Here is a 6,000-nt window from a genome sequence, read left to right as displayed (position 1 = left end):
TTCTAATGTTGATTTAGAATTCAAATGTCAACACTATGAATGAAGCTTCGACCTATTCAGTACAGTCCTACTCTAAAGCAAACTGATTACCATATTGTATCTTGTTAGTTTAACCCATGCACAAGCAGAAATGTAAAAAAGACGATTTGTGGGTTTATGGTACGTGCTGGAACTATGTTTTGGTGAACAGCTTGGCCCAGTGACTGTAACTCCCCATACAACCACTACTGTATCTCACAAATAAAGCTATGACAAAATAAACCACAACCTGGCTGATGTGGTCATTTACTAAAATAAAATTGTCCACTACCATGGTACTTGATTTTGTGAGTATTTTTGCAAACCCCTGTCCAGTGTTGCTGGGCATCCAATGGAGCCTGAAGCACCAAGTCAAACATGGGCTAATCAAGGTGGTAACAGTAGTGTAATGGAACACCCAGCAAAACCTCTGTAGACTAGCAACAAGGCTGCAGCTTGTTCTGAGAATGTTCGATGACAATAGGTTTATTGGTTGCTTGTTTTGACAAAAGCTGAATAATGTTTTCGACTGACCTCACTGACTGGATTTTGGACTTTCTCACCAACCGTCCACGGTATGTGAGGACACAGGGGCCCCGCAGCGAACGGTCCAGGCTCCGTTCCAGGCTCCATTCCTCTTCAACCTCTAAGCGGCAGACTTTTCACACAACTCACCCACCTTCAGTTCTCTGACGACTCTACACAGACGACTACAGTGAAAGTTAAGTTTTATAATGTGTAAGGGTTTTTAAAATAATTTTTAGTATTTTTAATTGAATTTGTAATTTCTTGTTATTTGTTTCATTAGTGTTGTGTTATTCAATGTTGTTTTTGTTCATTTGTTTAAAAATAAATAGTTCAGTTTAATTAAATTAAAGTCTTTGTATCATTTGTCTTCAATATTGTTGTACTGAAATTAATGAAATGCTACATTTTGTAAAAGACAGTGGCCCTCATTTATCAAACGAACGTACGGCGTACGACCATTTCCAGGCAAACTTCGGCATTTATGGACGTATGCGGGAGCTACGATCAAATCTCACATCAGGTCTGAGATCGTGTACGCACATTTGAGCCTGTGGATTTGCGGTGCAGCACAGCAAAACCTGGCTGAAAATAATGAACAAACCTCAGCTGTCATTAAGCATAAGCAGTCACATATTAAGAACAGATCAAAACGGATTCTTAAAACGAATAAAAAGAAATAAAAATTGTGGTTGGAGCAATTGATTGTACTCATGTGCGTCTGAAGGCACCATCCATGAATCATTACGCATTCATCAATCGCCAAAACTACCACTCGATAAATGTACAGGTGATTTGTGATGCCAAGTATCACTTTTAAACGTGGTGGCCAGGGGACACACACACGATTCTTTTATATTTCAAAACAGCTCGGCTTGGTATGGTTCTTCTAGGTGACAAAGGTTATCCTCTAACGGAATACCTAATAACCCCGCTGGCAAACCCCGCTACAGAGCAGGAGCGCAGGTTCAGCAGTGAGCACACACTCACACGGGTCACAGTAGAGCGCTGCTTCGGGTTGACTGCCTCCGTTATTCTTTTCCATAGAGCGTTTTTATGGGCCCCTTTTATTCCACTCTTAAGACTGCCAAAAAGCACATTTTTATTTTGCTCCATCTCGGATGTCAGGATGCCGATCTCTGTGTCGGAAAAGTTTCTTTTCTTCCCAGTGTTTCTTCCCTCCATGTTTGACCTCAGTGGGCGAGGCCTTCGAACCAGGTATATTTAAGGGCGTAACATGTTAATGACGATCAAATTCAGCCACCGCATTTATCGATCTGTACGCTGAGATTGGTCAGATACGAATGTTTCATAAATCACACGTGTGTCCTTTCCTACGACCAATTCTGCACTCAGATCTGCGCCCGTTTTCACGCAAGATTGATAAATGAGGGCCAATGTGTATTTGTGATCTTGTAGCTTATTGCATATTGCCTTAAATTGGATAATGATTCTTATGATAACCTTAAGACAATTCAGCCAAAGACTGTACTTGGGTCTAAGGAACCGAAAATGCAAACCGTGGGAGCAGGTGGTCCAACACGGGAAAGGGAGCTACCTGTGATTGGTAGTCATTCAGATGATTAATGTTGTAAAGAAATCCTATCCTTTATGAACCATGCCAGTGACAAATAAGTCATCATGCAGAAGATGAAGGAGACCTTTGAGTATAGGCAGCGTCTCATCCGCAACCCCAATGACTTACACACTGTACCCTCTGTGTTTCCAAGGCTGCTGAATACTAAAGGGCTGGTCAGTATTGCCATCATATTCTGTTACCATCATGGCTGAATCTTATGTGTGTGTGTGTGTGTGTAAAAAAATTTTCTTTGTTGCTGCAGATACTTCAAGTCTTCAGCCTCCTCTTTGGACCAGAAATATCTGCCAGACTGATGGAGAAGTGGCATACCTCCTATAAAGGAAAGGTGATCAGAGCAGCAGAGTGGCTTATTTCTGCTAAGAATCACTATAGTGAGGAATCATCTGAGGACAATCCAGGTATTCAGTTTAAATTAAATTATTTTGGATATATTGGTATATATATATGTAACTTACCATAACTCAAAAAGCCTGCAGTGGTCAGTTGCAAAAATGAACATAGGTGAGCATGGACTTTTTGGGGGGGCTCTTGTAGGATGGGACAGTGATGTGGCATCTTTTCTACTGCTCTTGCATATCCTACCACCTCAGCCCATGAAAAAGAAATCACTGAAGATCGGTGCATCCCAAGCTATAGGACACTTAGTTGTATTTCACAAGGTATGTACTGGGCCACAGTAGGTGCTTTAAGTAGATATTGTTCATTATAGTGTTGATAATTAACACTATAAAAGTAACACTATCATCATTCATTATAGTGTTTATAATTTTAGTAATCAACACTGAGCTTTTTAAATAACACTGTCATAGTGTTTTTAATTTTAGTAATTAACTTTGTGAGGATGTAGGGATGAACGTATTTTTGTCTGCAGAGGAAAATGCTTTGGCAAAATAAACCACGGAGAAAAAGCTGATCCTGTTTGTTGATCTTTATTGAAGAATCTATTTCCACAACATGTGCTAGGAAAGTTACACTGGCTGCCTTTTGTGTTCCATATTGATAATAAAATGTTACTAATCATTTTTAAAGCCTTAGATGGCCTTGCTCCAAATTATATTATTATATCATAAATGCTTGAGCCTTTCTGTCAGAGCCGCCAGACTGTTGAACACTAAGATCAGACAGGCTACATCATTAGCATATGTTAAATTTGCTTTATTTCCTATTCAATTTTTAATAGGAAAGTGCTGATGAATATTTAATAAGAGTTTTATATCCCTCTCTTGCCCGTTTCAAAAAACTTTTTCCCCTGTGTTTTTATGTTTTTACGATCCCTTTGTTGTTTTAATTTTATTTTGTATTCATCTGCTGTTTTTTTTCTGTAAAGCACTTTGTCACCTTGTTAGGAAAAGTGCTTTATAAATAAAGTTGATTTCTATGTTTTTATGTTTTTTAAAAAGTTGACCAGTATCTCTTATTGTCTTTTACCATTCAGTGGCTTGATCTGCCTTGTCCTGTAGAGGAGATTTCTCACAGTGACCATCTCAATATCCAAATTTAATCAATATCCACAATTAGTGTGTATCAATAATGCCTGGGTTAGAGGAGATGGGGCACACTTCTGCTCGGAGTACAATAATTTGACTTGTGATTTCAAATGAGGAAATGAAATACAAGCTAGACTTAAAAATGCTGTGGGCAAATCACGCTCTTGAACATCAATATTTCATTATCAATTTTATCTGTCTTCCCATCTGCCCTTTTCTGTTTTCTTTTAGTGGTTGAAAATAAGCAGTAAAATGGGTACAGGGTGCAGAATGTGAGTTGTACTCGCTGCATGCTATGTGGTGTTTTCCTGCAGTTTACCTCAGCATGCAGACAGGAAGACAGCAAAGTGTCCCAGGGGAAGCTGCTTCTACTCCAGATAGAAGTGCACATGAAACCATTTAGAAAATACCACAGCTTTTTCCTCTAATCATGCACTCTAAGCATGCAAATTACATGACCGCTATTCCTTTTCTGTGGCCATTACTGAAATCCAAATGGTCCTGGTTTCCCGGTAGAGATCTTTAACTGAGTTAGGCTTATTGTAACACGTCATCTAAGTTAAACAACAACATTTGTTATTTGTCAATTCTTTCTAAATCGTTACATAGCAGCAATCAAAACCCAACAAGCAAAATCAGCTTCATTTTTGCTGCCCTCATCCAATTTTTTTAAATCAAAGCTTGACACTTTTCTGTTTCCTGAGGTCATTTAAAAATGTTACAATCTTAAAGTGAAACTCCAGCACTTTTTTCAGCAAATCAAATCAGCCATTGAGACATTTTTTTTCTTGTAACAACTATTAAGGGAGATTTCCCGGAGTGTTGCTAACAGCCGGACGCTGCTAACACTGATTACAGTACGGTGAAGCGTGAAGCGCATCTTGGTCTGATCTACCAGAGACCGGCAGCAGCCTGTATGGCTTCATAGGTTAAATTATTGATGGCCTGATCTCACTGCAACAGAAAGACTCTTTTAAGAGCCACACAATTCATCTGAGAGCTCATTTCTGTTCTTTTAAGCATTAAGATCCCTGGTTAGGGTTAGCTTCCGTTTAGCAAAACAGTAGTAGGCTGAGCCGGGGGATAGCTTCAGTTAGCTAGCCCCCTCGTCTTCACGTTCCTGGCGATTTAATCGCCTCCATCGCTCCTGGTGTGAATGGAGCTTTGAGCCTCCGTCCACATAAGATTTTTTTCTGAGTGCCAGTGTCTTTTTTTAGTTGTTCCCAATGAGCAGACAGCATATTTGGCCACATACGACCACCAAGAGAAAAGGCAGAACCAGCACCTTTTTTTGTACGGCTGCCCCGGCACTTCAACTTGAAAATCTCTGAACTTTTCAGTAAAGCGCTGATGTCATCACTGGTGCTCCTGTTCAGGAAAGTATCACAAGAAAGACAGAAAAGCCCATCTGTGCGAGCAGATCAACCAGACACTGAATGTTGCTGGTGCATGTTGTGCTTTTATCACTGTACTGTTTGCTGGGTATGTAGCCACCTAGTTAACATGAATGTCGTCAGAAAACAAAACCCACTGGCAGTGATTCTAGGTGCTGGGATGCAGTGCTACTCCCCTCCAATTATTCTATAGATCATGCTTCCCATAAAGCCTTTGCATTTTGGAAAGTCAGTGAGCTTTTCCGCTGGTGCTAGTTTTTGTGGATATTGATGGTCTCTGATAACTATGGTGTTTTGAAAAGGTTCCTATTAAATGTAAAAAAATCTCAAAAACTAATAAATAGATTAGTCTGCATTTACTGAACACTTTGATAGTCTTGAGGGGACCTCTGTTTACGTCATTGAAATTAATTTCTTCTTGAGAAAAATTATAAACTTTATCCACAAATAGCATATTGCCATGATAGTTGATGTCAGCTGAAGTCACCCTCATCTCTCATTTTGGAAATCATCTTCCAGCATGTCACCCATGTTTTGCACACAACATACCTCAAAATACATTGCATAGCACAAGGTGACTGCCATTATATTTTCTCATGAGAAGAACAGAACTTGTTGTGTCACACTTAACCCTATTGCTGATAACTTTTCTTTTTTTAGAGCTTAGTTAGTTCTGCAGTTTCATTGTAAATATATAAAATAAATGATACAACAGTTTTGTCCTGCATAAGACAAACATAAAGAGTGAAATCATAATTGGCTGAAAACACTACTATAGCTAGACACAGAACTTGATCAAATACCATGTCTACATTTGTGTTTATTTTGTGCATTGTGCTCTTTTATTATGTCTTCCTGTGATGGTAAAGTGAGGGTTCACAACTAAGAAAGAACTTAGAAATGTTGGCTTGCTTGTTTCCAACGAGAAAGGGGAGTGCCATGATGAAGACAACAGCACAATGAAATAACTACAACA

Source organism: Echiichthys vipera (genome assembly GCF_963691815.1).
Source record: "Echiichthys vipera genome assembly, chromosome: 13".
Taxonomy (NCBI): domain Eukaryota; kingdom Metazoa; phylum Chordata; class Actinopteri; order Perciformes; family Trachinidae; genus Echiichthys; species Echiichthys vipera.
Note: the sequence above shows the minus strand (reverse complement) of the source record.